Below are 12642 nucleotides of genomic sequence, written 5' to 3'. Positions count from 1 at the left end.
CTGCCACGGGAGTCAAGGACAACAAACAACTCAGTCAGCCCTGTCAGAAAGCATGACTTCAGAGCGTGATTCCACCTATGATTATAGATCTACAGAACTACACATCTCTCTGGATAAAATAATACTGACTGCCTGTGCAGAAAGACAAAGCTGAGAGTTCAGGGATGGAGTATTTGAGGGTGTGAAGTCTCTGGGCAGTCTGTTATAACCATGCAAATATGACTCTGCCTGCATAACAGATCCTGTGACTCTGGAAATACATACTTCTACAATCCCTTCATTCCTCAAATCCCATATTCTCTCATGCTGTGGGGCTTGCTTTTGAAAACCACTCCAAAGCAGCCAGTCTCTTCAGCTGACATTGGCTCACATGCCTCAAAATAAGGTTACGTCCTGTTCAGATTGGAGATATCCTGAAAAACATGTAAATAAAAAGCAGTCCAACTTGACACTCCTTTCCCTTCATTAAGAGCCAAATGGGAACTGCCTGAAGAAATAAGCAGCCCAGCTCTGGGCTTGTTGGGCAGACTGAGTCTGATGAGGGGACGTGGGCTGGATTTCCACCAGCATGATGCTTTTGTGCTGGGGCTGTGGGGCCACATCAGAGCTGAAGAAATCTGTCCTCAAATGCAGTAAAGAAGACCAGCAGAATATTAGGCAGAGAGAAGAGCTTGGGAGTGCCTGTGCCTGGACACTGTGGGGTGCCTCAGCACGCAGCCCTTGGAGGCACCACGGGGATGGTGAGTGTGGCAGCACACCCTGTCCACCCTCAGATATCTGCTCTGTTGTTGTTCTAAACACTACAGAAGCCACACACCATACATATTTGTTTCTCTTTCCAAGTGCTCAACCCTCCTGACAAAAGTGGGGCCTGACCTGGATGCTCAAGTGAGGACTGAATTGACCCTCTGACCTTCAGCAGGAACATTTTGCTATGGAAAATGAGGTGATGGGAATGCAGGTCAAATGTTGAGTTCAGCTGTGGTGCTGTAAATCCACTAAGTTCAGTGTTGCTCCTTAAAGCTTACAGTCATGGGAAAGCAGAAATTATGCACCATGTTGTTTTTTCAGCCTTTGCCCCCTATTTATTATGGAAAAGCCATAAAACAAAGACAGAGGACAGGAGAAGTCTGCCTAGGGAACAGTAATTTTTCAGGAAGAATTTGTATCTTGGCTTTTCACATATTTTGGTGTTTCCAGCTTTGGGGGAAAGGGGATGGTTTGGATCCATTTTTACTGTAGTGAGAACACCACCACTGTAGGATGAGATGTTCTCCCCTGCCAACGGATGGTAGAAACAATCAGGAGGAATGCAGGGCTTGACTCCTGCCTCAGGACTCATCAATACTATCTGTTTTCCTCTCCAGAGGTATAACTCCAGGATTTTAGAGTGGGAGAATTAGGAACAGGCAGAGCCAGGGGTTAGGTCAGGAATTCCAGGCCAACCACTCCCTCAGCCCAGACACATTTTGAATTGCAATGGTATTAACAGAGGAGTGTCAGGAGTTTTCAGTGGTTAAAGGTGAGAAGTGCCACAACTGTGAATTCAGTGATTCCCAGACACAGCTGAGGAGCAGCTCTGGTACCTCAGAGCCCCACACTGGAAGAAATGTCTTAATGATGGCAGAGGAGCCATCATCAGCAAGGCTTGGCGCTGGAGTGTTTGATTTAATAAGCTGGCTCATGATGTGAGTCAGTTCCCAAAGAGCTGTTGTAGGCCAGAAAAGGTGATTTTGCTGCCTTAGCACTGGCACTGCCACAGCAGTGGGCAGCAGCTCGTTACAGCACAGACAATGTTGGGCAGCAGAAGGATTTGTGTTAGAGCCCACAGCCAAGCTCAGGTTGAAGATCCTCTTCTTTCACTGCCTCGTTCATCAATAATTGTTCATCTCCTTTCACTACCTCATTCATCAATAAGCTTGTTGGAATCTGATAGGTCCATTTGAAGGAAATGCCCAAATGGCTTTTGGAAAAGAAGCTATCATGTGATTATTAGCTTTTGGAAAGATTTGTTTTATTCTTGAAGTCCTCTGCTTCTATTGTCTGCCCAAACTTGGAGATGGAATAGACCTCTCGCTGGTGTTGGACACTGTGACATGTGGGAAGGTGAGCCTACCTCACCTTTTTTTGTTCTCACCCCACCACAGCTCATGCTGCTGGTAAGAGACTTGAGCTTAGTTGTGTCCTGCTTGCTGTCTGGTTTAGGGAATAAAACACGTAATTAAAAATTCTCATGATGCTCAGATGCTTTCCTTCTACAGGTGACCCACAGAGAGGAATGATGCTGGGTCTGGAGCCCACAGGGGGGAGATGCCAGTGACAGAAATGTGGATGGTTCTTCTGGTGCACAAGGTGTAATGTGCCAGCCTAAACCCTCACCCACCATCTCCCTGAGCTTGCAGCTGCTTGCTCAGGTGGGCACCTCCCTATGATGGTCCCCAACCTATCCTGAGACCCCAGTGCCATGGGAAAGCACCACTTCAGCAGTTCACTTTATATCCCAACCCCACAGACTGGGAGACAGCGACCCTTGCCTGCCTCTGCTTTCCTCTCTGCCCTTTACAAAATACATTCAGACTTGGAGATAAAACTTAGAGTACAAGATGCAGCAGATAAATTTTCCAGAGTGTTTCAGCTTTAGCAGCCAGTGCAGCAGTTAATGAAGTGTGTCACAAGGCATTGCAGCTGATGCCTGTATTTATGAGCTCTACTGAAACTCCTCTGAGCAGGGACTGCTTCTTTTTATTTTTTTTCCCCAGCACTTGTACAGCACCAGCACCACAGGGCATCACCACAGACCTTGGTCCAAGGTACATCAAGATTTAAAAGTAATAATTAACTCTAATCCCAGGCTATAAGGCAGCATGGTTTTGCAGAGGAGGAGTTTGGAGAAAGCACATAGATGGAGAATTTGGAGGAGACAATACACAAGGCAACACAGCAGATGTTCTGTGAAGTCTTGATTTTCTGCTTAGTGATTTTTTAAGGTTTAATGAAAAAATTATTAATGAAATAGTAAACACTTCAAATTGCCATAACAGTTCACTACTTAAAAAACTATACTTGTTTTGTAATGATTTAAGTACACATCTTTTTCATCAAGTAAGAAAAGCTCATTAATTAAACATACTGGATTTCAAAGCCCTCAATGTTTAATTATTTGTTTAACAAGCAGTACATCTAATCCACCATTCAGACACACAAACAACTAAAACAACAGGAAGACTCTTCAAAGCAGGACAATCAACATCTGGAAAAGTCAACAGACTGTGCCTGTATTGTCAGTAACACATAAAGCAAATGTTCCACTGGTAGAACAAATACACAGAGGAAGCACCTCAGAGATCATCCTGCTGATTCCTGCTCAACAAAGCATCTTTCTTGCCCTCAGAACAGACTCATCACAGTAAGGGAGCTTGTTCCTGTTTGATTTCCCCAATTTCTTTCCATTCTTCAACTGAATCAAGTCTGATGCACAGAGGGCACTATGAAATTTCTGCCCTCCATCTGTACCTACTCTTCCTTTTGCTCCATGTGGGGAGTTTTGGCACCAGGTCAGAGATCCATGAGCCAGGAGAGAGCAGGGTAAGCTGTCCTAGGATTTAGAACATGGGTCATGCTCCCTTGACTCTGATCAGGTTGCCACCTAGGTCAGCTGCTGTGCTTATTTTGTAGCTAAACCTTGGAGCTGAATGTCTCAGTGTCCACCTGACTGAGCCCCAGCTGTGCCCTCTCCTCCTCTCCCACAGCTCTGGTCTCCACTGGAACAAACACCAGTTTGAAACAAGCCTATGGTCTTTTCCAGGAAGATTACTTTCACATCAGATGGGAACCATTAGGAACTAAAAGGAGATGATCCTCTCTCACCACTGCTTCCACTTTTATGTTCTTTGAGAACCTGAAATACAGCTCAACATATGCTTAACCTTACCAACATCTGGTAGTCCTGGGCATCCCTTCTTTAGCACCTCCAGTGCAGTGAACACACTGGGTTTTCCCACACAGGCACATTATAAAACCACTAGATATGGTACCCAACAGAATTACCCTTCCCCTGGGTGTTTTATGTATGAAGCATGTAACAAAGACTACAGGTGGATTCTGCCTCACTCTGACCAAAAGAGAGCTTTGTCTTGAAGGCACAAGTCTATCAGCTTCCCTCTTCCCTTCCAAGGTTAGCAAAATTATTTTCCTTTCAGCATTTGCTGGGTAGTTTTTATTCACTTGCCTCACACAAAGAGTGCAGCAAACTGAAAGCATTCTCCTCCCACATCAGAGACACATTTGCAGAGATGAGATATTTTTAGAATAGTGCACACAGAGATATATTGTTTGTTGTCTTGGTTAGAAAAAAAAAAAGCAACAGTCAATTTTCTATACTAAAATTATTTGTGCCTTATTGCTAGGGAGCAGACAACCAGTCATCTTGCTAAAGCCATTTGAAATCTTTTCTGTACTCCAGAGATGACAAACAAAATGACCTGGTATGTATCAGAGCAGTCGTTAATTCTGGCTAACAAGGCAAACTGTTTCTGTCAATGTTAAGAGCCAATTCTTCTCTAATGGATACAAACATGGTTCTTTTGGCTTTAGAAGACTTGCCCATTTCTAATGCAGTTGCTGAATTTGGCTCTGAACTGCAGTTCCTTAAAAGTCCTCCTGGAACATTATGTTGCTCATGCAAACATGCTGAAAAAACCCATCTGAGTGTTTGTGTTGCAAAATAAGGAGCTGCATTTACAAACAGCAGTCACTGTGGCCAGGCTAGAAACCCAAGTGTCTCGTGGGATGCCATGAGATGAAGGGGCCAAGGCAGCATGAAAACCTGCACAGGCCACGGTCACTTCCCACACTGCCTGGAGTGGGGCAGCTTTGTCATCTCTGTCACAAAATCAGGAAGCTGCTGTGGCGTGGCTGGTGAGACTAAGGTCCATGAAAGAGGAATATGGAAACCTCTTCCTCTTCCACAAATACTCACAACAGTATTCCACTTTCTTCCTCAGGCCCTTCTGCAATGCCACCTCCCCAGCCAGCCCTTAAGAACATAAAAGCAGAAGACAGCTGGCAGAAAAATCCTTTTCTATCAGGCTGCTGGGATCAATGGTTTGAAAACATTGCACAAAGCCAGTGTAGATGGCTGAGTAGCTGTTGAGCTCCTCTGCAAGACAGTTTCTTTTGCTGATGAATGAAATGATTCCTGTCCAATCTCTTCTCCTATGGGATGAAGATCACAACACAATATAAAATATATAATCAGCAAAGCACACTTACAGTGGCTCTGTGGAGTCAGAGACACTAACTAATCAAGCACTAAGGGATTTTATCTAGGGACTATAATACTTTTTATAAGGCACTATAATTTTTAACAGTTATTCTTGCAGTTTTGCACTGAGATTTTGCTCTCTTTCAGGAGGAGCACATAATTTCCTGAAGAATTGGTGAGGTGACTTTATTTAGTATTGGAATTGGTCTTCAAAGACTTATTCTGGCTTGACATAGAACCAGTATCAAGGTCCAAATACCGCAGAAAAAAATGCATGGACTTTGCTGGAGTTAATCCAGGGTCTCACAAGTTCATTTGATCTATATGCTGCTGATCTAAGAGCAGAGAAGAGCTTTTTTTTCTGCTCCTCACGTGTGACTTGAGATATCACTTCAGTGGAAGAGGCAGGCAGCCAAGGGATATGTCCCTTGGTATTTTATTTTAGCTTTAAAAACATATATAATTTTCTTCTCTTGTTTTAATCCTATAAATAAAAAATAAAAGGGTGCAAATTGTACTTTTTCTTAGCTGTAAACAAGGATGAAAATCCACTTGCATTAACTTTCTGATCCAAGTTCCATTTTTAAAACAGCTGGGACACCAAGTCAAAATGTCAGGATTTTCAATGAAAAAAACCCAACTTTTGGAGTGCTGGAGTGGAACTGCACAATCCCCTTCCCCTTCCCTGCCCATTTATTCCAAAGCATGTGGGCTGCCTCTCCAACACGCACGCACTATTAACTCCTAAATGACAGCTTGTTCAACTAGAAAACATTTCCATTTCTTTCCTTAACAAAGGCCATTCATTTCTTGCTCTTCTGTTTACTTAAAGGTGGTTCCCTTTGGCCTGCCTGGGAGTGTGCAGAGCCCTCCTGACTGTTCCACCCTAGAAGAGTGCTCCAAGAGAATGCAGGTGGCTGAGCAGGGAGCGTTGCCCCGCAGGCTGCCGCAGCACCAGCCCAGCTTCTCACACTGCACAATCCAGATGTGAGCCTTGGGTAGCTCTGTGCTCGAGCAAACAATCAAATCAATTAATTTTGGGAAAGACAGACCTAATTCTTCACTGCCTACAGTAGTTTAGGCATCACAAAGAAAAGATGAAAGCTGGATCATGTAAGAACTCTCTTCATGCTGCTGAGGAATGTCTTGGGAGATGGACACAGCTTCCTTTCAAGTTCTCTTCAGAAGGTTCCTCTCCATGCAGACCACCCATTGGGGACCCACATCAATAACAACAACAACAAAAAAGAATTTGAAAGACCCATTTTTCATCCAATTTATTTACATGTTAAAATAAACACAAATTCCCATCTAGAGCAAAGGCTCACAGTGGGTTCTGTTTAGTCTGTGAGATTCCTGGCACCAGAATACAGCATTTCTCTATTCCAAAGCAATCTTGGCACAGAATTGTTGGTTATATAATTTTTTAAGCAACTGGCAAATGAATAATAATGTTTCTAAAAAGAGTGACTCGTGTTCTAGGATACCAGTAAGGTGTTTTACCAATTAATCTGCCAAAAGGTCATTAACAAACCTGAGCTCTCAAGACCCTTCATTCAGGGTCAGCTCTCTCCTTGGGTTGCACTTCCAGTTCTCAATCACCCTGCCCAAAGGGAGATTTCTCACAGAGTTAAAAAGATTTTCGCTTTTTGCTTCACTCCTTCTTGCTGCCACATGGCAGTGCCACCCTCATTAGATGGGATTTGTCCCTGTTCCTGACAAGGCACGAAGGAAATACCACTTTCCCAGAGCCAATAGCTTTTTATACTCACTTTGTACCAGCTCAATGGGTGAGCAGCAGGTGGATTATTTGAAATAAGGACAGGCTTTTTAATTTTATTTTTTTTTAGCAGGGTACATCCGCACAGAGCTGTAGTTCACTCAAACCCTAACAGATCTGAGAGCAGCACAATTAAGGAAAAAACCTCCTGGTGAAGCAGGTCTGGCAGGGAGCATGCCTGGGTGGGTCAGTCCTGCCCAGTGTGCCAGAGCACAAATGCTGCCAGTTGGCTCATGGCAGAGTGGCATTTGGATGGTGCACGGGGGAAGTCACGGGGAAGTGGCAGGGCAGAAAATAGCTCCCCTAAATCTGTCTTGCAGCAAAGCTGTTGTCCTTTCCTGGGAGAGGTTGATTTCAGAGTTAGTGTTTCAGTTGATTTTTACCACTTCATACCCTTTTCTCTGTAACTTTCCCCACTGCAACTCTGAAATTCTCCTCACTATATATATATTTACCAAAAAAACTCAGGATCAAACAGGCAGGTTATTGCTTTCTGTGCTCCATTACTCATTTCAAGCCATGGCTGCTGACAGTAGTCAATGAATCCTTGCTGGCAGGTGTACAGTTCAGTAAACAATGCACAGATACAAGTGTTGAGCTATTGAAGGTTACAGACCCAAATGCTTTTTTTGGGCTGTGAGAGCTACTTCACCATCAGCCAGCAGGGGTGTATTTGCAGCTCAGGGAGAGCTCTCTACAAAATCTGGGCAGGAGAGGTGCAAGGTTTATGGAAAGGCAGAGGGCTGTAGCCAAAAGTACAGGTGGTATCAGGCAGGGTCTGTCTCAAGTGTCCTCTGCCTCCTCTCCCTTCCCCCAGCCCTCTGCTGAGCTGAGCATGAACTTGGCACCACCATGGGTCAGGCTGCCTGCTCTGTAGCATTAGAAAAACTGCCAGGATCTGACAGCAGGCTTTGTCTTGGATAAATTCAGAACCAGAAAATAAATGTAGCATGGAGAATGTCAATTTTAAGAGATCTGGGTTGAGAGCATTAGTCTTTGTACCATCTACAATTCAGCACTTTTTTTTTAAACTTTATTTTTGTAGCTAAGCAAGAATTCTCAGATTAGAGAGTACTGCCAAGCCCTGAATAAATCCCAGCATTAGAGATGCTGTGGGTATAACAGCTCTCCCCATGAACTGAATGTGTAGACAGTATCTTCAGAGAAATTAACCCTCGAGTGCCACAGGACAGGCTCTGTAGCATCAGTTTCAATGCTCTGGGAAATCTCACCTTGTGGTTAGAACAGGTTTCTCCTATTCATGGAACAATACTAATGAAGGGTGGAGTAAAGCACAGGCTTAGAATAACTTAGAATGGCTGACACAGTAACTTTCCTGCATTGTTGGTGAAGTGGTCGAGTTTCCAGGTGGAATCCTGAAGACAAATTCAGCCAAAGGATGTGTAACTACCAAACTGGTCAAACAGCTTGACGACAGATATCTGACTGTTTATTTTCCATCCACACCCTTTTCTCAGTAGTTCTGAAAGCACCTGCTTAGAATTTGGATATAGGGAAAAGCTATACAGGTGCAATTTAACCTTTCTTATTTTATTGCCTCATTCCTTTCAATATTGGTTTTATTATAAGCTGCTCTATTCACTGGCTGAATCTTCCTCTCAGCCTGTGAAGAACCATTCACAGTAATGGTTTTGCATTCTTGGAGCTCAGGGCTTCTCAGCTGCAAGCTCTCTGGAAGTGGGTCAACATCACAATCAGATGTTTTCCTTAATAACCTGAGACATACTGAGGTGAAGTGTTATTCCTGAGATCCAAGACAACCTTAGGCAGGGCCAAGTGGTGTTTCCAAAGACCTTTTTGCATGGCCTACTGCTGTGATACAGAATGAGCCACATCCTGATCTGAATCATCCAGGACTGATCATAGGACTGCAGGAAGGACAACCTGCACGAGATACCCACAGCTAAAACTGCAGCACTGTTGGAACATATCAGAACACAGGCCAGATTAAAGTGATGTGAAATCCAGGAAAGTCTTCAGAAATATAAGCAAAAGAGCTTTTCTAGTGTAGGTCACTAAAATTTGGCCACAGCTGGCACAGATAGGGCATGTTCCCATCTGAGGACTGGCTGGACTTACAGAAATGGGCTGATGAGTCCTTTTTTGATGTCTTAGTGCATTATGGAACCAAAATCCCCCCATGGCAGTTGGCTCCCTCAAGACTTCAAAGTGGGCTCCACACACATCTTCAGGTAAGACTTCTTCCAGATGGCCTTAGGTTTTGTAAGACCTTTTGCAATCCTCATTTTGTTATTCTGAAGAAGGCTCAAGGCCAAAAGGATTGTTACTGGGGTGCTGGAGAATCTCATCTGGGTTGGAGAATGAACCAGAGGTTAACCAGATGTTTTGCTTTACTTTACCAATGGCCTCAGAAGTGAAGAGGATGACACTGCCAGAGGCTTTCAATTATCAAGGTTAATTTCCTAAAATTCTGAAATAATTTTCCCAAAGCACCAACTTTGGTGATTGTATAGCTCCATGTACACTTTAAATGCTAAAATGATATTTTATTCTCTAAAATAATAGTTCAAGATATGCAAGTTTTTTACTAAAATAGGAAAAAAAGCCTGAAAACCTATGAGTCAAATCCTAGTCCTACTGAAGTTAGTGGCATTTAGCTACTGCCTTCAGAAGATGCAAGCATGTACTCAGTGTGTAGAAGCACAGAAGCAATTAAGGCTCAAGCAACTAAAAAATAAATCCCCAAACTACATAAGAATCCACATTATAAATTTGGCTTTAAGTTGGAGGCATTCTGAAAGAAATGAGAGGCTGCAGGACTGAGCTGGGCACGCAGGGACTGGCACCACCCCTGAAGGAGAGAGGGGCAAAGCTGATGGCAACTGATCCCTCAGCAGGGAGCAGCTGATGTCTCAAAGAAGAAACGAGAGGCAGAACCAGGAAAGGGCCATGGGATGTGTGGCACAGAAGTGAAAGACATCAGTTAATGACAGCAGTTTATGTTAATGCTCTGCCAGGCTCCACAGACAACCAAAAGATAAATGCTCTGAACTAACATGTTGTGGGTAACTATAGATGGAGAAGAGAAAAACATTGGCATCCAGCCCTAATGTGGGCAGGAATACACTGGGACACAAAGTGAGGACCTTCAAAGAGTCAGAGGAGCAAGAGCCTGGAACAGCCTGCTCAGCAGCAACAGCGTGTGCTGGCAACCAAACTTGGTTAAAAACTGATCTTTGACCACTTGTGAAGAAGACAGAGAATGCTGTTTGCAGGAACAAATGCCTTGATAATGCAGGGAGTGTCTTCCTGCCCCTGCTGCTAACAGAAATATGTCTTAATAATAAAACAAATTCCCTCTTTTAACATTCAAAATGAAAGTGCAATAGGAGAAGCACTATTAAATTAAACTCAATCCACCAGACACTGCATAACCAAACCTGTTCCTCTGCAACACTTGGACTTATTGAAGAGGGAAGAACCTGAATATGTGAATCAACAAAGGATTAATTTTCCTATTGTTCACTGATTATTTTCCTTCTGGGTCTTGCTGCTGCAACATGCACTTGTTTGGAGGCACTGATAGAGAACATTCTGGGTTTTTTTAAAAAAAAAAGGTACGTCTTTTGTTATTAAAAAAATGTCTCTTAGTTTTAGGACTTCTGAGAGTCCCTTAAAAGGTCTGCTCATGGTCTGTAACAAATAGAGCTTCTCCCAGGAAAATCAGCAGGGAGAAAATCCACCAGCTGGAATAGAAATTCCACCTCTGGAACAACATGCCACACTTTATGAATGAACAGATAAACAAACAATGAACACTAGAACTACAAATTATGAAAAGCAGAATATGGGCTGCTTCTGCATCTTTATTTTGTCATGTGGAGCTCTGGAACTCAAGAGCCATGAAGGAGCAGGAAGCTGATGCCTAGAAGGAGCCTGGAGCTGGTTTAAACCTGCACCAGCTCCTGGCATTTCACACTGTGCCAACACACACAGTGTGGTAGGTTTGCCTGCAGTAGGCTAAGGGAGTCTGTTAATAGCAAGTTTTGGTGAAAAATAGGCTGAGTGCCACAGTTTTGATCAAAACACACAAATGCATGCAACTTAAGTTAGCCTTGCCATGACTTCAGAAGGAGGTTATAAGGAAAAAACATTCTCTTATTGGAAGTTTTGGAAAGTTTTGCTGCTTTAGTGAATCCTTTCCCCTGATACTATGACCTTTCAGTTCAGCAAGAAGGATTTTATTCTGTTTCCGATGTAGACAGAGCACAAAGAGCATTAAAAATGAAGATGAAATTGCAGGTTCAGGCTGTTTATTGACTGGATATATGTTTTACTTCTCATTTTAAATCTGCCTGTCCCTTGCCTTTGCTTGTGCAAATAAGAGCTCTCTTTGCACACCCCACTCCTTAATAAAGCTCTTCTCCAGGTTAGTGCTGAAACAGGCACTAATCTGAGCTGGACTAATCTGAGCTGGACTAATCTGAGCTGGATTGTGCTCCTTAGACTCCTGTTATCTATCTAGAAAGGTACTGAAGGAATCCAAATAATGTTTTAATCCAACTGGAGTTATATAAACAAAGTGTGTTTTTTCTCTTTAATTTTCAAAGGGTGTTCAGTAACTTGGAACAGTCATTTGTAACTCAATTGGATGACAAAGTCCGCACCTGTATGAAGATACATTTGTAGGTGAGGAATCATCAGTAATTAGCTTCTGAAGCAACTTCATGCAAATAAGACATCTGAAAAACAATAGGAAAGCTAGGCACATTAATGAAATGCTGTTGCTATGGAAAAGTTGTTCCTGTAAAGGTGGAAATAAACATGCTTTCTTTTTCTCATAGTGCAAAAATGTCAAAAAGCCTCTCCTTGAAGATGAAGCTGTTTTTAACCATAGGTACTATTAAAGGCTGCTTTTAAGAAGGTAGTTTTTTTCACCCATTTCAAAACCCTCCATGTTTTATTTTTAGAAGCAACATCCCAAATACTAGCAGCTAGGATGCTCTTTATTTAATAAAAAATAATTGATGCTGGGATGTATGGTGATCTAGTTCAAGCCCCTAATCAAAGTGTTTCCTGTTCAACCAGGTTTTTCAGGGACTTATTGAGCTGGGTTTTAAATATTTCCAAGGCTAGAGATGTCCCACCTCCCTGGGTCCTGCTCCAACATTTAACTGCCCCCATGGTGAAGACATTTTTCCTTGTACATAATTGGGATTTCTTGAGCTGTAACTAGTGTCACTTCCCTCTCATTCCATCACTGGGCACCTCCAAGAGTCTGGCTCTGCTGTCACCACATGCACCACTGGAGACTTGTAGACAGCAACAAGATCCCCTCTTCTAAGCCTAAATAAGGCTTCTTAAAGATTCCTTCTCTTCTAAGGCTAAACAAGCCCAGTTTTATCAGCCTCTCCTCGTACATCTTGTCCTCCAGTACCCTAATTGTTTTGACAGCCCTCCTCTGGCCTTGGTCCAGTATGTCAATGTTTTCATTTTCTGGGGAGCAAATTGGACCCAGTGTTTCAGATGTAGTCCCAAAAACGCTGAATGGAAGAGAATAATCACTTCTCTTTGATTGCTGGCTATAATCTTTCAATGCAGCTCAGTATGGGGTGGC

The 12642-nt window shown here is 43.1% G+C and overlaps 1 protein-coding gene and 1 long non-coding RNA gene across 5 annotated transcripts in view; one reads left to right on the top strand and one right to left on the bottom strand.

Annotated features, from left to right (window-relative positions):
* MGLL (monoglyceride lipase) overlaps positions 1-12642 on the bottom strand; it is an 80845-nt gene that overhangs the window by 19775 nt on the left and 48428 nt on the right. The gene's annotated exons all lie outside the window — the stretch shown is intronic.
* Positions 847-6689, top strand: LOC135308010 (uncharacterized). Its single transcript, XR_010368577.1, has 3 exons — positions 847-3585; positions 4407-4484; positions 6096-6689. It is a non-coding gene; the product is annotated as an uncharacterized LOC135308010 (long non-coding RNA).

This window comes from Passer domesticus, chromosome 9 (genome assembly GCF_036417665.1).
Source record: "Passer domesticus isolate bPasDom1 chromosome 9, bPasDom1.hap1, whole genome shotgun sequence".
In the NCBI taxonomy this organism is placed as follows: Eukaryota; Metazoa; Chordata; class Aves; order Passeriformes; family Passeridae; genus Passer; species Passer domesticus.
The sequence above is the reverse complement of the archived record's forward strand: the minus strand, read 5'-3'. Positions and strand labels throughout refer to the sequence as shown.